Below are 24,826 nucleotides of genomic sequence, written 5' to 3'. Positions count from 1 at the left end.
CCGTGCTGGCTCGCCACACATTTTACCTTCAGAAGTCTTATCTCAGAATTCACCACGAGTAGGGTGCGTGTGCGCATGTGCGCGGCTAGGACTATGTGTCCACAGACTGAACTAACAGTTTGAATGACCAAGTATCAGGTGAGGCCTGAGACTACATGTTACATTAAAACCAAAGGTCAGAAGGAATTGAACAAGTGCTTCTCAAGCCAGATCTCTTAAGAACCAGTGGTGCAGGTCAAGATTTTACAAGTCTCAGGAGAGTTACCCTGGAACACCTTAGGACCCTGTAGGCCCCTCGTCCTGCAGCGACAACAAAGGTCACAGGTCAGGCATTCTGTGCTCTGAGCATTCAGTGGGGACATTGTACCATATTACAAAATCCTAGTGCTGGCCTTTTCTTTGTTGGTTTCTGTTCCTTCCTTTGTCTCTCTCATGCTCGCAGAATTAGTGCCTTTAAAAGAAATCACATCATAAACCTGGAATCCTGTTTCTGTATTTTATAATGTTCCCTTGCATTCACAGATGTTTGAGTTACAAAGCTTTTGGTAATGTCTACATTAAGCCTTTTAAGTGCACTGTTTACAATTATTACAATGTGAGGGTTCTAAATTCAAAAGGCTGTCTTCCTGCCCACGTGGAAATGGAAACGCAAACGTTGGCCAGAATAATTTAAAGAAGCAAAAGGGGGAAAAAAACTTTCTTTTTAGTCTTCGGAAGCAATAGTTTTTGGTGTGTGCACGTTTGTTTATATGGACTGAAATCCCCCAGATAATAAAGTTCAATGTGAGCTTAAATGCCACATACGCTAGCAGTATTCCTCTCAGCATTACTTTCACGTCACGTCAAAGAAAACACATTGCAGCCCTGGCCAGCGGTGCTCAGTGGTTAGAGATGGGCCCTTGCACCAAAGGTTCTCAGGATGAGTTCTTGTCAGGGGCACACACCTTAGTTGTGGGCTCGATCGATCCCCAAGTCTGGTCGGGGTGCAAGGGAGGCAACCAATCAACGTTTCTCTCTCACATTGATGTTTCTCTCTCTCTTTCTCTTCCTCCCCCCCCCTTCCATCCACTCTCTCTGCAAAATCAATGGAAAAATATCCCCGGGTGAGAACCACCAAAAATAAAAAGAAAACACATTGTGTTCCCAATTTACAGAAAACAGCATTATAAAATGTTTTATATACATTTGGACTTTATTATATTGAAATCCCTATTTATGTTTTGCTATGGTTATGATTAACCTAGTAACAAATGCAGATGCCCTTTTGAGATGATATTTCTTAACCCTACTTCTTTGTTTCTTTCTTCTTCCCTTTTACTCACTCATTCATTGAACAGGTGTGTTCAGCACCTCTATCATATGCCAGCACGGAATGCCAGGCCTCAAAACAGGAATCAGCAGATGTTTTTCATAAAGAGCCAAGTGGTAAATATTTTAGGCTTTGTGGGTCGTGCAGTATCTTGCAGCTCTGCAGTCATGCCTTTGTAGGCACAAAAGCAGCCATAGACAACCATAGTGAATGAATGGGGATAGTCATGTCCAGTAAAACTGTGTTTACAAGAGTAAGTGACAGGCCACTTTGGTCTGGAGGCCATTGTTTACTGGCCCCTGCTCTGCGATAGAGCAGTAAACTAAACAGAGAAAGTTCTCTGTTCTCATGAAGTTTACATATTAGTGGCAGGAGACAAGAAATAAATATGTAACTGTCAGGATGGAGGCTATCCATGTTATGTTGGCACTCAGGACACGCCTCACATGTGAGTTTCCTTAATAAACTCTTGGCAATACTCCCGAAGTTGATCTACAGATTCAGTACAATCCTTATCAAAATTCCAGTTGCCTGTTTTGCAGAAATGGACTGGCTGATCTTAAAATTCATATAGGAATGTAAAAGACCTCCAAAGCAAAAACACACACCACAAAAATGTCTTCAAAAGAAGAGCAACGTTGAAGGACTCACATTTCCTGATTTCAAGTGTATGACAAAGCAACCATAACCAAGACTGTGGTACTGGCATAATAATAACATATAGATCAATGGACTAGAATTTAGAGTCCCAAAGTAAGCCCATGATTTTATGGCCAGCTGATCTTGAACAAGGATGCCAAGTCCACTCAATGGGGAAAGAATAATCTTTTCAACAAATGTGCTGGGACAACTGGGTAGCCACAGGTGAAAGAATGAAGTCAGACCCTTACCTCATATCATATACAAAAATTAACTCAAAATGGATTAAAGATCTAAATTTTAGAGGCAAAAACTATAAAAATCTTAGAAGAAAACATAGGTATAAATCTTTGTAATCTTAGAGTAGTCAGTTGGTTCTTAAAGATGACATGAAAAGTTCAAACAACCAAAGAAAAAATAGCTAAGTTAGACCTCATCAAAATTTAAAACTTTTGTACTTCAAAGGACACTATTAAGAAAGTGAAAATAGTCCTAGCTGGTTTTGCTCAGTGGATAGAGCATTGCCTGCAGACTGAAGGGTCGCTGATTCAATTCTGGTCAAGGGCACATGCCTGGGTTGCAGGCTCAATTCCCAGTAGGGGGCAGCTGATCAATGATTCTATCTCATCATTGATGCTTCTATCTCGCTCTCCCTCTCCTTTCCTCTCTAAAATCAATAAAAATATATTTTTTAAAAGAAGTGTAAAGATAATCAGAGACTGGAAGAAAATATTTCTAAATCACACATCTGATAAGGATCTCTTACCCAGAATATATATATAAAGAACTCTTACAACTCAACTAAAACATGGACAAAGGATTTGAATAGATATTTGTCCAAGTATACAAATATATACAAATGCCCAAGAAGCACATGAAAAGATGCTTGTCATTCATTAGTCATTGGGAAGATAGAGATCAACACCCACACCACTAGGATGGCTAAAATTAAAAAGTATTGGCAATGATGTGTGGAAATTGGAACCCACATACATTGCCAAGGAATGTAAAGTTGCAGGAGCTGTGGAAAACAGTTGGCAGTTTCTCAAAAAGTTAAACCATATGACCCAGCAGTTCCATTTTGAGGTATATACCTAAGGATACTAAAAACATCTCCATGTAAAAACTTGTAGGTGACTGTTCGTAGTGGCATTATCCATAATGACCAAAAAGTTGAAACAGCACAAATGCTTATCAACCGATATATTAATAAACAAATTGTGATACCATGAAGTATTATTTGGCCATAAATAGTAATGAAGTACTTACGTATGCTACCACAAGGATGAACCTTGAAAGCATTTTGCTAAGCAAAAGAAGCCAGACACACAGGCCATATATTGTATGCTTCCATTTACATGAAATGTCCAGAATAGGCAAATCCACTGAAACAGATGGTACATAGTGGTTGCGAAGGGATCGGGGGAGAGTAGAACCGAAAGGTACAAGGTTTTTTGGGGGGACGATGGCCATGGTCCAGATTAGATATGGATGATGGTTGCCCAACGTTGTAAATAACTAAAACCCACTATCTTGTGTATTTTAAAATGGTTAAATTTGTTAATTTTATATTATGTAAAATTTTGTCTCAAAGTTTTAAAGTTATTTTATAGTTCCTACTAAAAACACAATAGGAATTTGGGGCTCTGAGGTGCCAAAATAAATACAACTGTAGAATGCGCTTTATTGGGAAGAGACCAAGTTCTCCGGAATGGGCCTCTCCTAAACACAGACACATACGCGCAAGTCCCAAGTGTCTTCCTTTCCTACTGTTTTCTTTCTTTTAATTGTGTAGGTAGACAGTTCAGACAGAAAATAACAGAAAGAGCTTTACATAGAAAATGTGCTGTTTCTAAGTGCCTATTGTCTACATTTTAAGTCCTGAAGTCATGCATGAGCTGGTTTTTCTACAGCAATTAGAACTGAAAGCGACTTAAGGTTCTTAGCAGCATTGCTGGACACCTGAAGTTAGCCACCGTAGGGTCTCTAACTCATCCTCCTGTTTCATGAATATGAACCAACGAGAAGTTTTTAAATCCAAGATCATCCCTAAGGCGGGGCTATGCTTTTTTAAATGTCATTTTTCCTGATTATTAAATACTAGAGCCGTGGTTGGCAAACTGTGGCTCGCGAGCCACATGTGGCTCTTTGGCCCCTTGAGTGTGGCTCTTCCTAAGCCTTAGGAGTACCCTAATTAAGTTAATAACAATGTACCTACCTACATAGTTTAAGTTTTAAAAATTTGGCTCTCAAAAGAAATTTCAATCATTGTACTGTTGATATTTGGCTCGGTTGACTAATGAGTTTGCCGACCACTGTACTAGAGGCTCAATGCATGAAATTCATTCAAGAGTAGGCCTTCCTTCCTCTGGCTAATGGCACCGGCTTCCCTCTGGGACCTGGGATCTGGGCTTCCCTCACAGAGGGAGGCCCTGCCCACCTGCCACAGCCCGCCTCTGCGAGGGCAATCATGGGGCAATGGCCTGGCCCCCAACCAATCGCATTGCACCTGCCTTGGCTGGCCTGGCACCAGTGGGTGTTATAGCGTGGTCCCGGATGGTTGTCTGGATGGTTGTTCCACTGTTCGGCCTTTCAGTTGATTTGCATATTATGCTTTTATTATATAGGATGTGTTCAATTTAGAGGTGATGCTGAATTTAATATGTTTTAGTCATTTCCTTATCGTTAAATCCTAAAAACTACAAGTCCACAAAATTCTGATTTCAGAAAGGTACGCTTATACTGGAAAGTTTGAGGAGGAACTGCTTAGGTGGACATGGTTTTTCTAAGCTCTTTCTTTCTGTATTTGTGTGTGCGTGTGTGGGGGGGGGGCGGGAGAGGTGGCACACTCAGAGAACCTCGCAGACACTTGATAGATGGACACATATACACAGACAGACACATAGACCCAGACCCGTAGACAGGTGGGCGTCCATGAGGATCACACTGACATTCACATAGCAGGGAAGATGGCGTCCCAGCCGGTGTTGCTGAGAGCTGGGGAAGCAGGTGGAGAATGTGTCCTGAGCACTTCCCTTGCTTTCTACGTCTGCTGTTCATCCCCACTGTTTCCTTCTCTCCCATCCCGTCACTGCCTGGCCGAGACACCACTGCTCCATCCCTCACTGGGATCAATGGTACGTTCCCTATTCATTGAACAATATTTGTTGACTTTACTCAATGCTGGGTACCGTGCAAGGTGCGGGGAATAACCACGGGCCTGTAGGAGGTGAGAGCTGAGGGGGAGGAGGGGAGAGATCAGCCCACGGGGAAGGGGAGATGTGCGACAAGCAGAGGGAGCGCCCTCCGCAGCCTGACCCCGTGAGGCAGGTGCAGGGATCACTTTGGTTCTCAGACCTGGAACAAGCCAACTGAAACCTGTCTTTAATACACGCTCAGACCTGCAGGGCCAGGCCATATGGGAGTGCGGGCTGCCCATTTGAACTGGCAGGAACCCGCACCCGCCTGGGTAATGCTGTACGAGCTGCCCCTGTGCTCCAGGCCAGGCCCTTGGGCCTCTGACTGCAGGGCAGCCCATCTGTGCAGCCGAGGGGGTGGAAGTGGCCTCCTGGTCCGCTGCCTGAAGGCAGGGCTGCAGGGAGGTGGCCAGGCAGAGACCAGCTCCCGGGCATTTTCGTGGCTGCAGAAAGGCCGGAGGTGTTGCGCTAGCAATCCTGCCTGAGCTAATTTAGTGGTTAGAAATGAGGAACCTTGTACTTAAATCCGGTAGAGAAGTTTACACGGCAAGGCTGTGGGGATGTCTAACCCAACCATGGCGGAGCCAAGGCCACATCCAGGGCAGTGTCTTCCCTCTGTGGGGAGCAGCTGGGAGTCCCCTCCCTGGGCCCACCCGGCAGGGTCAGTCTGCAGATGCCTGTGACCTGGGGACCACTGCCCTGAACCGCCAGCCGTGGGGCACACCGGCCACTGTCTGGTGTCAGCCGGTGTAAGACCTGCCGAGAGAAGACCAGGTGTCGGCTTCTTACGTGAGAGAGAACTGGGGACTCCTGGGGCCCTTGGGCAGGACATCCGGGGAAGGAAGCAGGTGAACCAGGGCCTGCACAGGGTGAGCCCGGGGCCCCACGGCAGGAGGCTCTCCGTGAATGGCAGTTTAAAAACAGACGCACCGCAGCTACCACTTACTCAGAAGCCAGAGTGTTTATTCGGAAAATCGTAGGCCCCTTGCTCTGGGCTGAGTGTGACTGGATGCTCAGGACACCCCTTCGTGCCAATAGTCTGCGTCTAAAGTCACTAGTTCTCTAAGCACTAGCTCTGCTTAGTCGCACTAGTAGAAAGTAGGTTTTCCCTGAAAGTCACATTCTCCATGTCTCCAAGAATAAGTGACAAAATAGGGCTGTGTCGCCTCCGGAACGTTCACTGTGGAACTTGGAGGCCTCCCTTCCCCACTGCTCTGCCGCTGCGCCCAGGGCTTGGTCTGTGGCAGGAGGCATCTGCCCAGGGCAGGGGACGCCGTTTCAGCAGCCAGCCTCCCTGGGGGAGACCCGCACAGGCCCATTCCCACGGGGGGTGGCACAGAGATGGCGGCTCGGAGGCACCACCCCTCCGCCCCCTGGCTGGGTGGCCCTGGACAACTTGAAGCTCTCAGACCCTCAGTTTCCTCATCGTTAAAACGGGGCAGGAGTGCTTCCCTCACACTTGCTCTGAGGATTACAGGAGGACATGCGGAGGACGTGAGCGTTCAGCCCACGGTGCCTTTGAAATATCTTAGACGTTCTTGCTCTGAACAGCGGCAGCCCCAGGGGCTGAAGCAGCCAGTCTCACACCTGCACTGTGGTTTTAGATGGGAAACTTCCAGTTCAGGTGACTCGGTGATGGCGCTGGCCACTCCATGGTACCAGTTACTCTTCCTACCTCAATTCAGATGTCTTTCCCCTTCCTCGGAGCCCAGCACTTTCTCTGTGTGAAAGTCCTTCTTCGTCAGGGGAGAGCGGGCGCTCTGCAGGCAGGGCTGCGCTGCTCCTTTTCAGGCTCTTTTATGCCTTTAAAATACTTGATCATTGATTCTAATGTCCCCGAACCTGTAGCTGCTTTGATCTACAATACATGACGCTGCCCTAAGTGGCATGCCACGTGGGGCTGCTCGCTCACCGGCCTGCGTCCGTCGGGCTCCAGATGCCACACGTGAGCCTGCTGAGGGGGGAGGCCTGCGGTTTCTACGTCTTATGTGCGGCCAGAAGCCGGGCAAAGGCAGAGCTAAGCCCCTCAGTGCCGTTGAAGAAATCAGGCGGGTTGGTCTGCCTGTTTAACTCAAGTGCAGACGACCAGGCCCACTCCTGTCTGCAGTAAAGAAAAGATGAACCCTAGAGGTCGAAGGGGAGCTCGCCCCACCCTGGCCTTGCCTGGGCAGGGCTGGGGTCCACAAGTTGGGGGGAGGCCTGGTTGTGCCCTCATAGTCACCTGTCTGAGCCTAGGCCATGGTGCTCTCAAAGCTGCCCTCGAAGAAACCTATTCTGAGGTCGGATGTTGGCCCCACACTCTGTTCTCTAAAAGCAGTTCCTCACTCTGATGCTGAAACATCTGATTTTTCTGGAGCCCTCCACCTCCGCATTCCTAGCCTGTTGTAATTATATTCTCAACTTTTTACAAAGCTTTTCTTCCCAGAAGGCTGCCTTTCCCTCCACTGTCCCCTCTCCAAACTGTCTGGCACACCACTGCCAAGTTACTCTGCCTAAAGCAGCACCTGGCACAGGTGACCCTCCACGTCCAAGCCCTCGCTGACCTCCAGCTGCCGCCCCACACCCTCCGTGGTGCAGTCTGGCACTCAAAGCCCTTGCCCTGTAGACCCCGCTCCTCACCCTCCTCAGCTCTCCACTCCAGCTGACTTCCATTCGTCCCTTCAAATGCCGTGCCAGCCTGTTCCTGGAATTATCCAAGTCTCACTTTGCTTACTGGCTTGCACTCTTTCTGCCTCCTCCAGGCAGCCCCACCCCCCCCCCCCCCCACACACACACACACACTCCCATGGAGCCCTGAGCACGCTATCTCACAGTGAGCACACCCCTCCCTCAGCTCAGAGCATCACTGCCCGTTACTGTCTTTGGAGTTTGCCACACATGCTGAGGGACTGTATTGCTTCTGCACGTGTCTCTGTGGACTCCTCCCCCCAGCAGCACTGTCAGCCCCTCCAGCAGAGTCCGTGGCTCCTGTTTTCCATGCCCCTCCGCAAGCTCACCCAGTGCCCTGCGCCACGGCCGTGACACAGTGGTCTACCTTCTGCCTTTGGCAGAGCTGCTATCAGAGCTGAGCCCTCTTAGATGTTGGCTGAAGTCCACCATGAGCCCGGACAAAGCTATTTGTTGTGCAGACAGGAATAATAAAAGATGATTTGAGCAGTGTGTCGCGGTTGTGCCAGCAGCCCTTCATCTGCGAGCCTGGAGCCCTGCGGGAACGGTGGCAGGAGCAGGCTTCCTCACAGCAGTTCCCCTCCCTGTAACTAGGAGGCTGGCCTGTGGGAAACCTCGTGGCACAGATGCGGGATTCAAGGAGGACAGGTGATATGTTTCGATTTTTATCATCACCTCTGAAGCATAATGGAGAAAGAGATTTCAGACCATAAAGTGTATTCCACTGCAAATGAGATATTAGTGTTAAAAATTCGTCAGTGTTGCTAAATATTTACCCAATACAGGGTTTCTACCTTCTGCCAACCTGAAGCAGTTTCTTGGCAGATATGGTGTGTGGAACTATGAAAGTCTTTCGGCGTTACTCCTCTAACCACGTAAATACAGCCATCGGCTGCACTAGGTGAGCAGACTGGCCTCTGTTCTTTCTTTGTTAACCTTTGTTTTCGTTTCTTGAAATTTGCCCAAAATAACCCTGATTCTGCTGCTGGTCTTTGTTAGAAGCCAAAAAGACACAATTATAAGGAACTCCAGGCACATGGAGTGTGTTCCTTTTCGTCCCAGCGTCAGGTGAAACCCCTCTGCGAACTGTAATTTAAAAGTTCCCCGCACATCCCTCCCTCCTGAGAGGTGTCGTGCGCACCGTGTGTCTCTGGCCGCTGCATTGCCTTACTGGTCTACCTCGGAGCTTTGTGTTTATAAAGCATCAGATTTCTTTGAACCAAACTAGTGTTCTACCACAACTGTAAGTAGGTTAGGTCAGTGGGTGTCGAATTAGTTCCTACTGTGTGCTTAGTTGCTAGGTTCATTTTTAAAAGAAACAGTCACGTGTGGGGTGTTTTTAATGCGTTCAATGGGATCACTCATTGTCCTGCAGAAAGCCATCTTGAGAATAAGTACTCGTTCTAACGGTGTCACGGCCCACGCACTGCTATAGGACTGCTCTCTTCCTGAGAGCCAGGAGCAGTGAGGGACCAGCCTCCTCCTTCAGGTTTTGTTCCAAAACAGCTCCTTAGCGTCATCAGCCACTTTATCAGGTCTGCCTGAGTGACTTTTCAGCCTCTCTGAATTCATGTCCACTGTGAGCTTCCCCACCGCACACATCCCCTGGGAATTCAAAGGACTTCGATGTAGAGCAATTCCAAAGAAGAACTGCGGAGACATTTGAGCTATCATGGCGCTGTGGGGATAAAAGACTCGCTGCCTGGCAGAGACAAAGAATTGTATGAGTGTGTGTTACGCGTGGTAGCTGGACAGTCAGCCTCGTTCCCTGTCATACCTCACATGTGAAGTCACCACTCAGGGATCTTTGACGAGCCCGGCCATGGGCACTGCGCCACGCTGGACACGGGCTGGAGCCGTGAACAGAGGGAGAGCCCGTCTCGGTGGCTGACGAGTGCTGTGAACAGTTCGTGCTCTAGATGCTCAGAGAAAGGGGAGGTTCAGAAAAGGCGCCATACGCACATGTTTCCTGAACAATATGCGTCTGAATGAAGAAGTGGTGGAAGGGTTGGACAGGGAAGTGACGCAGAGGGGCTGACACCTGAGAAAGGCCTGTCAGTGGGATGCTCAGAGCCCCTTCCTGTGAGCGGCGGGGGGACCCAGCCACCTGAGTGAGGGGTCCTGGGAGGAGCACTGTGGAAGGTCAAGTGAGCAGGGCCTGAGACGAGGCTGAGAACCGGACCTAGTCTAATGTGTGATCTGGGGGCCTCTCAGATCAGCGGACTCTTAGGTGGGCAGGTGGCATAATAGGAAAGGTGTTCAGGGAAGGTTAATCTGGCATCAGGACCAATGGCCTTTCTCCTGGCTGCAGAGGCCCCAACTTCCTTGTGCTCAAGTCCATTTAACGAACGATGGTTCTAGAATTATACATCGGAGACTGGGACATGAACTTTCCTAAATTGGGAGGCAATTCGAGAATGAAAGCACGGTGGTTTAGTGCTGAAGTTACAATGATACTTGGCTTAAACACAGCTTTTGAATCTGGTCAAAATAAAGTATTTATAAAAATCGCCACCGTGTCTTCCTGAGGAGAAACAACGAAAGGGAAGAGGCAGATACAGAGGATGTAAAACTTTAAGACCTTGGCTGGATGTGGAGACCACGTTTCCGGAGTAAATACTTTCCGTTTCTGTTGCTCAGAAGGGCTGGACAGGGCCAGCCATCTCTGCAGACTTTGCAAGAAGCCTGCGCAGGCCCTTGGGGGAGAGCCCTCTACCGACTGCTTCTTTCGGTAAACTCCTGGCTATGGCATTTCTTCTCCGCTGCTCACAGAGAGGCGAGGCCCCAGAGTCCGGCCGTGCACCCTGTTCAAGGACAGAGCCAGGGTCCTGACTCCTGTGGTGCTTGCTCACCTGCCCCTCGTGGCCTGCCAGCTCGCCGAGTCTGGTCTCTGCAGTTTTCTTCCTCTTCTCGCTCCTCTTCTTTTGTCCTAGTTCTTGTTTCCAGAGTGGGAGGGGGGTGGGAAAGAGCGGGACCAGCGCTGAGGCCGACACAGGGCCATGCAGCAGCGGCCGGGAGAGGGTGAGTATGCCGTGCGCACTCAAGAAAGCCTGGCCGCGCTGCTTGTTCTCCATTAAGTAGCTTATCTAAGAAATACTTCCAAGTGCAGTGTCTTATTTCGCTCTCACCCAATCGTGTTCTTATCACTGTTTCACCAACTGAAGGGCACAGAGCCCGTTCCGCGTTCTGTCTGAGCCGCAGAGTAGCTTGTGGCCTTGGCCAGGTGACCTCTACAGGCCACGCGCTCTCGCTGGAGAAATCCCATTGCTCTCCAAGTAGCCTTCACCCCAGACCCCACGGTCTTCCCGCTGGGACCCGGGCCAGCCATGGTGTCTCCGCGTTCCCAGGGGGCGCCCTTGCTCTGCTTCTCTGCACAATGTCCTTCTCTCCGTCTCTGGGGCTCTGAAACGCTGGGAGAAGCATAAAGTCCTGGAATATAAATATTCTATAAGCAAGGGGACGTTTACAATTACTACTAGGAACTTTGCGTCTCTAGCAATTGGTTGGCGCATCCCACGTGTGCCAGCCTCCTTTCTTCTCAGAACCCCTCTTATCGTGACATCCGGGCCTCGGTATCTTCACTGGCTGGATGTCGGGTCTGAATTGCTGTGTTTCAGAGGCTTCCGTCACCTGGGCGCTCATTACTTACTCCAGCTCCGTCTCTGTCTGGGCCAGCACGCTCACGGCCCACCCACCACCGTCCTCCACGCCCGGGCAGGGCCACACCTCCTGGGTCAGACCCTTCATCACAAACCTGCTGCTCCCGCGCTGTGGCCCTTCCCCAGCCAGCGGTAGTTTGCCACCTTCGCACCACTGTTCTTCTCCTGACCTGCAGGGCATCAGGAGCCTATACCTCTCTCCTCTTTACAACTTTATCGAGGCAGAGTGTACGTATCAAAAACTAACCCATTTCAAGTGTGCAACTCAGTGACCTGGTAAATTTACAGAGTTGTGCATCACCCCAATATAGTTTTTAGAAGATTTCATCACCCCATAAGATTCCTCAAACTCATTGTATAGAAAATAACCACAACACACACACACACACACACACACACGCACACACACTTACTCAAACATCTAATGGTTCAACTGGAATATTACTGATATAATCTTATATTGCTAAGAGCCTATTTAGGCTTTATTACAACAAATATTTTTAGCAGTCACATTTCAAAATTTGGAAACGTTTGCTGCTGTACAATAACATTTCCTGCCACGTACTTTGACCATTATATTGAATACTTTCCAAAAACATTTTATTGCTCACCTTTTCTTCTCAAGAGCTGCTTTTCCTTCCAAGTTTTCTTTTCCATTTTTACTTTAGGAATTCTTTCCGTAAAGATGTGATATGGAAAATATATTTACACAAATAGCCGCAGAGCTGTAGATCGCAGCGTAGGGAGTAGAGCCAGTAATATCGAGACGAACAGGTGTGGGGCCCGGGGTGCACTTGAAGCAGCAGGAGGACCGCTCTGTAAGCACATGATTTTCTAACCACTTTGCTGTACAGTTGAAACTAATACAGAATAATATTGGCCGTATTTGAAAATAAAACAGAAACCTAGCAGGTAAGACAGAGTTAATTTTCTAAATACGCAAAACACTTTAAACAATAACATGAAAAATATATATTCCGATATCAAAGTGGGCAAAGATATAAGTAGGTATTTAGGAATAGGAAAGGAGTATGTCTAATACATATGCTATACTAAAAATTAGAGATGCAATTAAAGCAACAGTTCAGCATTTTTTTTTCTATAAAATTAACAGTGAGGTAAAAAATGACTGTATAGTAAGGTGTAATGGACAAATAAAATTGCAATGTATTTAAAGTGTGCATGTGATCATTTCTATATACGTCATACATTGTGAAAAGAGCCCCACCCACCATTGCCTCAGTTAACACATCATCACTTCACATATTTACCTTTTTATTTTTATTTTTTGGTGACAGCACTTAAGTTCTACTCTCTTGATAAATTTCTGTTGTATAGTATTTACAATGCATTATTATCACCATATATTAGATCATCAGACTTTATTGACATAACTGGAAGGTATACCCTTTTACAAACCTCTTTCTACTTCCCACACCTTCCAGCTCCAGGCAACCACCTTTCTGCTGTTTCTCCACATACAGTGATGCCATATGGTATTTGTCTTTCTCCGTCTGGCATATTTTACGTAGCATTGTGTCTTCAAGGTCCATCCATGTTATTGCAGATAGCAGGATCTTCTTTTTTAAGGCTGAATTTTATAATTTATAATAGAGATAGCTCACATTTTCTTTGTCCAGGTATCTGTCGGTGGACACTTAGGTTGTTTTCACACCCTGGATGTTGTAATTAATGCTGCGGTGAATGCAGGTATCTCTTTGAGATAATGATGTAGTTCCTTTTGGATGTATACCCGAAAGTGGGATTACTGTATCATACAGAGTTTCTTCTTTAAATTTCTTGAGGAACCTCCATACTGTTTTTAGTAGTTCCTTACCATCAGCAGTGTACAAGGGTTCCCTTTTCTCCACATCTTTGCCAGCATTTGTCATCTCTTGTGTGTGTTTTTTTTATATGGTAGCCACCTTAACAGGTGTGAGGTGCTATCTCATTGTGGTTTTTGTTTGCATTTCCCTAATGATGATTTTTCATATACCTGTTGGCCATCTATATGTCCTCTTTGGAAAAATGTCTATTTAGGCCCTGGCCCATTTTTAATTGGGTTATTTGGGGTTGGGGTTTTTTTTATTATTGCACTAGAGGCCCGGTGCATGAGGTCCCTCAGCCCGGCCTGCACCCTCCCGCAGAGAGGGAGCCCTCGGGGGATGTCTGACTGCTGCAGAGGCGAGAGAGGCTCCTGTGGGAGCACACTGACCACCAGGAGGCAGCTCCTGCATTGAGCGTCTGCCCCCTGGTGGTCAGTGCACATCAAAGCGACCAGTCGTTCCGCAGTTCAGTCGATTTGCATATTAGCCTTTTATTATATAGGATTTGTGAGTTATTTGTATATTTTGGATATTCTCACTTTACCAGATATGTGGTTGGCAAATCTCCTACCCCATAGGTTGCCTTGTCATTTTTTTATTGTTGTTTTGTTTTGTTATTTTTTGCTTTTTAGTTTAACATCCCACTTGCTTATTTTTGCTGCCTTTGTTTTGTCAAATCCAAAATATCACTACCAAGGCCACTGTCAAGGAACTTATTCCCTATGTTTTCTTCTAGGAGTTTTATAATATCAGATCTTACACATTTAAGTCTTTTTTTTTAACCTTTATTGTTGAAAGTATTACATATGTCCCCTATTTCCCCCCATTGACCCTTTCTAGCCCACCCCAACCCCCCACCCCAAGCCTTCACCACCCTATTGTCCATGACCATGGGTTATGCATATATGCATGTAAGTTCTTTGGTTCATCTCTTCCCACCCACCTACCCACCCCCACCTTCCCTCTAAGATTTGGCAGTCTATTCCATGCTTCTACATGTCTGGATCTATTTTGTTCATCAGTTTATTTTGTTTATTAGATTTCACATATGAGTAAGATCATGTGATACTTGTCTTTCTCTGACTGGCTTATTTCGGCTAGCATAATGTTCTCCAAGTCCCTCCATGCTGTCTCAAAGGGTAAGAGATCTTTTTTACTGCTGCATAGTATTCCTGGTGTAAATGTACCACAGATCTTTATCCACTCATCTGTTGATGGGCACTGGGCTGTTTCCAGATCTTAGCTATTGTAAATCATGTTGCTGTGAACATAGGAGTGCATATATCCTTTCTGATTGTTGTTTCAGTCAGTCTTCTTAGGCTATATTCCTGGAAGTGGGATCACTGGGTCAAATAGCAGTTCTATATTTAATTTTATGAGGAAACTCCATACTATTTTCCATAATGGCTGCACCAGTCTGCATTCCCACCAGCAGTGTACTAGGGTTCCCTTTTCTTCACATCCTAGCCAGCACTTGTCACTTATTGATTTGTTGATGATAGCCATTCTGACACGTGTGAGGTGATACCTCATTGTCGTTTTAATTTGCATCTCTCTGACGATCAGTGATTTTGAGCATTTTTTCTTATGTCTCTTGGCCATCTGTATGTTCACTTTGGAGAAGTGTCTATTCAAGTCCTTTGCCCTTTTTTTTTTTATCCTCACCTGAGTACATTTTTCCATTGATTTTCAGAGAGAGTGGAAGCGAGAGGGAAAGACAGAGAGAAATATCAATGTGAGAGAAACACAACAATTGGTTGCCTCCTGCACAAGCCCCGACCAGAGCCCGGGCCGGGGAGGAACCTGCCACCAAGATATGTGCCCTTGACTGGAATTGAACCTGGGACCCTTTGATCTGTGGGCCAATGCTCTATTCACTGAGCCAAACCAGCTAGGGCCCTTTGCCCATTGTTTAATTGGATTGTTTGTCTTCATTTTGGCAAGTGGTATGAGTTCCTTATATATGTTGGATATTAACCTTTTATCAGATGTATCGCTGCCAAATATGTTCTTCCATGCAGTGGGCTCCCTTTTCATTTTGTTGATGGTTTCTTTTGCTGTGCAGGAGCTTTTGTTTTGATGTAGCCCCATTTGCTTATTTTCTCCTGTAGCTTTACCATATTGGCGCTGACTGTGCTTCTTGTCTCCATAAGCCACACGGAATATGTTTTCCACAAGGCAGCTCCTCAGATGTCTGATACCGCAGCCATGCCCCTCTCAGGCTTCCTTTTTGCTAAAACACTAATTAGATTCATCAGATCAGTGTAGCAACCATGAAGAATATGGTACCTCAACCAGCACCCAGTAAGGCCAGGATGGGTGTTGGTGACTGGGGCAGCTTCATCACACACACACACCCCAAAAAGAAAAGGACACACAGCAACCATGAGGACTATGAACCTGTTGCCTTTACATTTCTTTGTCCATTGTGATTGCTTATATCCCCCACTGTTTCTCACGCTTCCTCCGAGCGGGACCATGGCTGCTGCATTCTGTGCTGTATCCACCTGGCACATAGTGGCTGCTCAGATATGTGTTCGCTTGAATGCCTGTCTGGATGCACTAGCAGAAATTGTGCTGATTGGCTTTACTAAGTCATAAGCTGTTCAGGGTGATTGCAGACCCCTTCTCAAGACCGGGAACCATGTCTGTGTTTTGGGCGAGGATCAAAGAATGTAGACATCTGCCTGAAATTTGTGGATTATCCATTTGCCCTTGTGTATGCAGACGCGTCCTTCTCACATTCTCCCCATGGAGACTTCGGCAAGATCGTCTTTGCTTCCTAATTTCCTGGAGTTCTTTTCTCCCTTTTCCAATTTAAAGACACACTTAGCAGCAGAGCTCAGGATCTTATCTGCAGACAGCATTAATGTTGTGTCTTCCTCTTTTATCTTTATTTCTTTGTTCTTACAGAACATCTTTTCCCAAAGGTTAATAATCTCTTTATCAAGCTCTCCTAACTCCGTCTTTTTAAATGCCTTTTCTTCTAATAAAAATAGTTGTCATTTTATTTTTATTTTGGTCCTAATTTTCCTTTTCTTGCAGGCCTATGAACTTTGGGGGGAAAAACACATTTATCTTTTGCTTCTACTTTTTAAGGATATTTTAACCTCATAGTTAAAAAAACATTGTTCCTTCTCCAAAGCTAACCAGCTTGCCTGCAGCCTCTGGGTCTGGCTGTCCAGACCTGGAGTCCTTCGGGAGATAGTCCCATCTCCTATACGTCATTCTGTCCTTCGTGAAAGTTCATCCTTGAGACTAGGAGCCATTCCTGCTGGACAAGGGCAAGGCGTTCAGTGATTTATAAATCACCTCGCACACCTCTTGTCCATCCTGGCCTGCCTTCCTCTGGGCCTGCCCAGGTGCTAAGTCCTATCACCATAGCATAGCTCTCCTCCTCCACATGCACATGTCCCCTTGGCCTCCTTCAGGTCACCTGAGAAGAGCTCACTCGCAGGCCAGCGAACTCACTAAACTGCCCTAACTGTTGCCCCGGGGTAGTCTATATGCTTAAAGGCAAAGCTTCTAAGCCCTTTTGAACCCCAGTGACCCGCTTACCAGTCAGCATCCCACTTAAGATGTGCCTCCAACGCTGAGATGGCCCCGCCACCCCCTGCGCCCTGGAGTTTCAGAGGCAGAGGGAGTTAGGGAAGCAAGTTACTGCCTAATAAGCACTCTTGCATGGTGCCTTCTATTGGACTATGAATAATTAACTAGTTAAATATTAAATAATTAACTGAGTGAAGTGGATTAAAAAACAAACTCGTAAATGTCTTTTCCTGTGTTCATGCGTCCCCTCCCTCCCAAGGCCCATGCCAGACGCTGCCAGCACTAATTACAAAGGTAGTCAGTCCGAGAGCAGTGATGACGCTCCATGAGCGCCTGCCTTGTGCCAGACGGATGCTGGGTCCCTGCATCGTTATCACCAATCCTGCCAGAGAGGGCTATTGACTCCAGGTTTCAGATGTGGACGCCAGCAATCAGAAAAGTGCAGTGGCCCAGGGCCATTCTGCAGGTCCGTGGCAGGGTCACCGTTGGACGAGGTTTCTCAGGCGCCAGCTCCAGGCCTGGTCTGTGCTACCACTCTGCTTCTCTGTCACTGAGACGTGGGTTTTGTCAGACGCACTTTTCCACATTATCTTCTGTGGGAAAGAGTTGGGGTTGTGGGGGGTGAGGATAAACATGGCCAAGAACGTAATTCTCTCCCTCCTCCCCTTCTGGCCTCCACAGCCTTCCTGTCTGCCCCAAATAAACCGTCTTCACCCTGCGGTGCCTATGAAAGAGAAGGCTGATCATTATGAACCAGAGCTCCCTCTAGAACGCGTTGTAATCTGCATGTCTGTTCGGAGGGCCAGTTTCTGGGGATTGTGCTCCCACTAAAAGGTGTCATGGAGATCACAAACAGGTGACAGTGGCACCATTAATAACATGACCTTTCTCATGAACTGGTCAGAAATTTAGCCTGCTTCCTATAAACCTAGACTTAACATGGTTTATCTCAGAAACGATCTGGCCCAGCCCAAGATTCAGAACTTGAGAGATCCTCTTCCTACCCCTCAGATGCCTTATTCTTTCTTTAAACCTCTTTTAAAATGAGACCCCTTCATGCTCCTCCCCAGGAGCCACACGGTTTGCAGGAAACTAGCGGTGTCCGCGTGTTGCCGGGGGAACCAGGGCTGGCGTGCCACCGGGGGAGCAGGAAGCGTCCAGTTCCTGCAGCTGTACGCTCAGTACCAACCTCCTCCTTTAAGTCCTGAGAGCCCCATGTAGACTTGACTATTTCTAGCATTTTGACACAATGTTCTGTTCTAGAAACAATACGCAAAGTAAAGAAGGGGAATTACAGTGTGTTTGAAACACAGAAATAAAATGAACCTGAAAGCCAGGTGATTCTAAAAATTAATAGGAGGGATGTATGGTTCTTATTGTTACAAAAGGTCCCCAGTGAATAGATGAGTCAGGGAATGCAGTGAACACAGAGCGGCAAGAGCTGAGACAAGTCCCGCCATCTTCCTGCCCAAAAGACACTGGGAAACAGCAACACTGTCTCTAGAACAAGACGTCTTCAGTGGAGTCTTTTAGGAGGGGCAGTGGAACCAACTTCAGCCAATGCTCTTACCCCTTTCCAAGGAGAGTGCAGAGTTCACGGGGGGCTGGAGTCAGCGAGGGGAGAGGCGACTCCAGTGCCAGAACTGATTCCCTTCCAGTGAATAACACTTCACTCCTCCTCCCCGCCCTTTCCTGCCTCAAGCCCGCGGGGGGCCATACTATCTATGCACACGCACACGCGCTTCTCGTCTTTCTCGGTCTGTGAAAGCCGACTTGAAAGCTGCTTCGTCAATTGATTCCATTAATCTTTACCTCTGAGGTGCCCCTTCCATTATATCCACTGGGGATCAACCTCATTGAGAGCAGGGGAGGGCGAGAAGTTTAAAAAGCTCCCGCTAGCGGTGAATTAGATTAGTTGGTGTTCCCATCTGAGATTCTCCATCCAGGGGTGTCCACGAGACCAGAAAATACTATTGAGCTGCTGGGATCTCCTTCTCGGGTCAATTTTGGTTCAGATTGTACATATTCCTGGGCTTTGCGTTTAAAGAAATGAGATTCTGCTGTGATTTTTGGTAATGGTGTTGTTACAGGTTTTTATTGGTTACTTGCTTATTTGTAATTTTAGCAGCCTAAATTATGCTATGAAAAATAGATTTTTTAAAAATCTTAGTAAGGAAGGCGATTTTTTCAACAGCTACTGTTTTTCCAAAATCTTTTGATAAATAATGTTTCCATCAAAATAATGGTCCCAAATACACTCTATTATAGACTATTACTTTTCAAACCATGGAACCTTCTCCCATAGTAACAGAATGAGATAATCTTGGACTTCTGTTGATTTAGGCACGGACATAGAGGTTTTGACTGTGATCCTATTCTGAGCCCAGATCTGCCCAGCCTTGACATGTGGCCTTGTTCCGGTGAAGGGCCAGGATGGGTTGACGATTTGAACGGGCGATCTCATCCCAATAGTGTTTCTCCCACTTCATCTGCTCCAGGGCTGGGCTTGGCCTCCCAGGAGCAGGCCCGCGGCGCTCTCCCCGTCACCAGACCCGCGGTCCTGTGCGCGGCGGCATTTAAGGGACAGGCCGTGTAATAAAACGCCCATGTTCTGTCATTGGCAGCACTTGTCTGATCAGAGTGTCATAACACGGATAACGGGCATGAGAGCTGAAATGCTGAGTGGTTCTCCGATACGGAAACTCAAAGCAAAAAGCGCCACTGCCACACAGGAAAATGGACTGGCACTTTATGTTTCCTTCCAGGCGACAGAATTAAGCCATGTTTTATTTAGAAAAAAAGTAAGTTTCTGAGACAGAATCCTGGGGTTAACTGGGCTCTTTTGCCAGGCCTGGGCCGCCTCTCTGGCAGACCCTGCGTGCACACTGAAGCATTGCTGCAAGAGCAAGAAGCAGCTTCATCTCCTTGACCCTGGCACCAGTCTTGTGTGTTTGGTGGAACGAGTGTAATGCCCTGTTGCCATCATTTTATAAGCAAAACAGAGAACCTAGAGAGATCCAATGAGTTCCTGTTCTTGAACCCATTGTGCTAAGCCTTCGGGAGCTACAGGAGATCCCTGCCCTCAAAGAGGTTATAATCCTGCGGGCGTTAAAGAGTGTATGATGTGACAGTGGAGACAGGCAGAAAGACAACTCACAGCGCAGGTAGCATGTAGATATTAAATACGTGGCACAAACCCTGTATAAAGGAGGGTGAAGTGTGTAACCCTGGCTGAGGATAGCACTGGTCACTGAGCTTCCTGAAGAGGTAAGTCAAGTTAGAAATACCAGGAAAAGAAGTGACAGATGTCGGGACAGGAAACCTAGGGCAGGACAGGAGGAATGGATGTTAACCCCGAGGCTCGGGGAGGACTGTGCAGGAGAGAAACAGGAGTGACACTGCACCCGAGGGGAACGGGCAGTGACGCTGCACCCGGAGGGGCACGGGCAGTGACGCTGCACCAGAAGGGGCACGGGCAGTGACGCTGCACCAGGAGGGGAACGGGCAGTGACACTCTGTGTTCCTTGATGACTCCCTTTAACAGAGCACCTTCCATGTTGGAGCAGGGTCACTGGGAGCTTCTGAGCAAGTGCATCGTAGGAATGATTTTTGAGAGAAAAGACTTCCATGGCCTTGGCTGGGTTTGGCAGCTATTGCTGAGCGAGGTGGCCGTGACTGGGACCCGTGGCCGAGATCTGTGGCCGTGGCTGATATCGGAGGCTGGGGTCGGTGGCTGTGGCTGAGATCCATGGCTATGGGGAAGCATAGATAGGAAAAGAGACCAGGGAAAGTGTTTTTCCATTTACTGTTTTTAGTAGGAAAATTAAAATATTTTTACATTTTTTCTTGTTTAACCTGTCTGCAAGCTAAATGTACTTTGCAGATCTTCTTAACTGTACACGTTGAACTCTAAGATTATATTTCAGGCTAACATTTAAATTTTGTTTCTCCTCTTTTTAAATAACAAAGAGCTACACTGCTTAGTGAACGGGTGTCCTAAGTGTCAACCATCTGTCCTAAGACAGGCTGATGCGGGAGACATCACGTAAGTGGGCAGCTGCGCGGAGGGAGAGGGCGTTGTGCAAGAGAAGCACTCTACTTCCCTGAAGCTATGGGTGTTGGGGACTCGCGGTTTGTGTTGCTATGCAGCAGGCATGAGCATGGAAGCCTCGTGCGTGCCCCACGGTGTTCTGGAAATCGGAAGACGGAGAAAAGCTGGACAGTTAATGCAATGCAGCGCTCTCTACTCTTATCATTTAACCATCTGTTCTTACATTTAGGAGAACAGGGAATGTGTTGGCTGTAAAGAGACTTGGCATTTTGCGTCTGTCTGAGAAATAGGAAGACGCCCTGAAATCTGTCCCTTGGGTAACAAGACATCTGCTGAGGGCTGGGGCTGGGACTGGGAGGCTGTGTGCACACAGATATGTTGGTTCTGAATCCCATCCATCGGCTCCAAACCGAGGACCTCTCCGTGCTCGGGAATGGGGCTGGCCTCATTCCTACGGGACAAGAAAATGAAAAGGAAGGAAGACAGACGGGCAGTAATAGAGGAGTTTGTGAGGTCAGAAGGACTTTGGCACACTTGGCTTTAAACATGCTAGTTCTCGTCCTGTCTTACCTGTGGTCCAGGATGTGACTGTGACGGAAGGGCACCTAGTGGAGGAAGTAGGAGTGAAGCAGTAAGGAAGGGATGGTTGAGGCTGGGAGGTCCAGAGCATGGCAGGGTGTGGAACGGCGCATGGGATTGGTGGCCTTGCAATGAAATAGCATTCTTACCCTGTGTAGTGAGGCAAACTAAGGGGAGTTTCAGCAGTTATGAAATTTCCCCTTTGCTTACAGATTAAGTCACTACCAGAAAATGATACAAACTAAACACCTTCTCCTCAAATCCTATCTCACTGACTGCTATTATTACGTCAGAATTCCATTCCCTTGAGAAAACTTAGGGACATTTTCTCCAATGGAAAATACATATCATACTTAAGAATCAACTCTTTAAATAATTTTATGTTTTAGCAATATGTAGTTTGAATTAACAATTGCTAGCTTAATTATAGACTACATTTGCATAATACCCTCATTCTTCAGTAAAAACACTTTTCCATATAGTCTTCTATCCCCAGATTCTCAACATCTAAAGCCCAGAGAGAAATTTGATTTCTTATTTTAGAGACAAGAATTCTGAAACTAAGCTTGATATTAATCAGTGCTGTCTTTTATTGAATGATTAAACATAAGAGAACCATGCTATGCTCTTTATATATATTATCTCATTTAAACCATGAGCTAGTTAGCAACTCTATTTTCTCTGGCTCTAAGATACCACAAATTGAGATCAGACTGATTCGAAAGTCTATGCTTTGAAATCACTACAAGTTACTGACAATGTGACTTACTCAAGCTCAGTGAGCTAGTAAGTGACAGAAGAGGACATAGAAATAGTCTATTTGCCCTTAATTTTTTCCATACAACCCTAATGGAGAATTTTAATATAGTGGATATTCAGTCTTAAAAAGTCATTGCACATTCATTAAAAACAAGTATTTAATTAGTTCATATAAATAAGTATGTATTGGGAATTCTAATAGATTTAAGTGTTTCAAGCAACCCTATTGTCTTTATTATTCCTTCATATATGATATGCTGGTTCCCATCTCATGCTCTAATTAGGTGGAAACGACATGGTATTTAATAACTAAGTAATAACTACGTTTTTAAAGGTTATGTTTAATAAGCATGAATATTCTTGAAAGAAATTATTAGGATTCCTTCTTGGGGTTGTGTTTAGTAAAACTGAATACTCTTGAGAGAGATTATTAGGATTCCCGAGAATTGTTTTATTCTGCATTGGGGGAAGGGCATTAGAAGAAAGCAGAATGGTTGCGCGCGGTAGAGGTGTATGCTTACAAAACTAAACACAGGAAAGGAACCTAAGAGTTACAACCAGAGGGGGAAGTAGCGCTTTGGAGGAGCATGAGAAGGGGACTGTCATATCACATTGGGTTAGAAGGGGAATCAGCTAAGGCCTGTGACATAAATGATGTTTCAGAGGAGCCCTAAAGGAGAGATAGAAATCCAAAAGGCATGTGGGGTAGGGCAGTCACACACACAGGGGGCAATGGAAGTCATAGCAGAGACTGTCGTTTTCTTACCTGTCGTGTGTGTGTAGATTAATAAAAGGCACCAGGCTGACACCTGCGACCTTATCGCAGAAGGTCTTGAATACCATTGTCCTTGGGGCAGATGCGGGAGAGTGAGAAGTGAACACTGGACTGGGCGGAAGGAGACGTGCGTGAACACTTCAGCGGTGGCGTTCGTGAACTGAGTGAACTTGGGCAAATCACTTAATCTTTTTGCGCCTTCCCTTCCTCACCTCCAGTGTGGATGTAATGATGATTACTAAAGGCTGGGTGTGAATGGGAAGGCTCGTGTGGAGGTGTTCTGAAACTGTAAGCACCGCAGGAGGCGTCGAGGCCATCGCAGTCGTCATCGTTGTACATGTGGTGGTAGATGAATGTCTTGTAGAAGTGGTGCTTTCCGTTGCCATCTGCACTTCAGGAAAAATAGATTGACAGACATGTGGAGGATGGCTTCATCACAAGTGAAGAAAGAGAACCAATCAGGAGGCTCCTAAAGTCATTCAGGTTAAAAGTAACAAAGGTGCGATTAGGGTGGCAGTTCGGGTAACCAGAAAGAAAGGCAGATACATTGCAGAGATACTGTCTAATTTTCTATTCATTGAAAAATGGACTGAGGACCCACTCTGTTCCTGGACACAGTCTTCACAAGAGACAACAGGGATAGAGACACAGAGTAGGGTGTGAGAGGTGAGAGGCAAGAAAGGGTCACTGCATCTTCCTATGCTTTCGGTTGACGAAACCTTGGTGCCAGCAAATGGAGAAGGGACACCTCAGAGGAGCCTAGCCCACCTACGGTACATGTGTCGCGTGGGCGGGAGATGACGGAGGGTCAGTGATCCTCCCAAGGAGGTGTGCGTGCACTCCCTCCCCCTCTGCTCCCTGGGTGGGTCTACACCACCTGACGTGCTGGGGGAGGAGACATACCCGGGGAAAAGAAGGCACAAGACCATCCTGAAGAAACTCTCACTCCAAACTCCTGACAGAACCACCCCCAACCAAGGGAACTGAGAACACGTCTTCGCCTAAAGCAGTGGTTCTCAACCTTCTGGCCGTTTAAACACAGTTCCTCATGTTGTGACCCAACCATAAAATTATTTTCATTGCTACCTCATAACTGTAATGTTGCTACTGCTATGAATCGTAATGTAAATATCTGTTATGCAGGATGGTCTTAGGCGACCCCTGTGAAAGGGTCGTTCGACCGCCAAAGGGGTCGCGACCCACAGGTTGAGAACCGCTGGCCTACAGAGCTTTGCTCACGTCTCTTAAACTGGACCGCCTACTCCTCTGCTTGCTTGGGTTTGGAAGTGGATGTAACTCAAGCAATCGGGTTCAGGGTCTCTGTCAACTCTAAGTCAGTTTCCTGGTCATCAGAAATCGATTCAGTTTAATCCAGTCACTGAGTGAACGCAGGTATCTTCCAGGAGACGGGCTGGCGAGGAATGCTGGGCGTGACCAGGGGACCCTGCCCCTCTCAGCTTCGTGAAAGTGCATGTCAGGAAGCATGTGGCAGACCACTGCCTGTGACCCAAAGCTGTCTTCTTAATGCTGTTATAAACATCACCACACGCTCTCTCTTGGTTTCATATGTGTGATTGTGTCTTCACGTCTCCATGAATGACATTTTTATGAAGAGGAAGGTGATGTGGGGGGTGGGGGGGATGCTTACTGGAAACTCATACTGATGTGAGTTTTAATAAAATAAACAACAACTGCAGTGCTGATTCCTAAAGCTGGAAGTGCGGTATGCAGTCCTGCAGAAACACCCTGTGAATTTTGTGGGATCAAGTCCCAGAGAAACAGCCCCCTGGGTGTGGGATTTTCCATAGAACTTTTA

General features: G+C 46.8%; 1 protein-coding gene across 4 annotated transcripts in view; it reads left to right on the top strand.

Moving 5' to 3' along the window:
- The window catches only part of AFF3 (ALF transcription elongation factor 3), a 554,454-nt gene that overhangs the window by 348,734 nt on the left and 180,894 nt on the right, over nucleotides 1-24,826 (top strand). The gene's annotated exons all lie outside the window — the stretch shown is intronic.

This window comes from Myotis daubentonii, chromosome 12 (genome assembly GCF_963259705.1).
Source record: "Myotis daubentonii chromosome 12, mMyoDau2.1, whole genome shotgun sequence".
NCBI lineage: Eukaryota > Metazoa > Chordata > Mammalia > Chiroptera > Vespertilionidae > Myotis > Myotis daubentonii.
The sequence above is the reverse complement of the archived record's forward strand: the minus strand, read 5'-3'. Positions and strand labels throughout refer to the sequence as shown.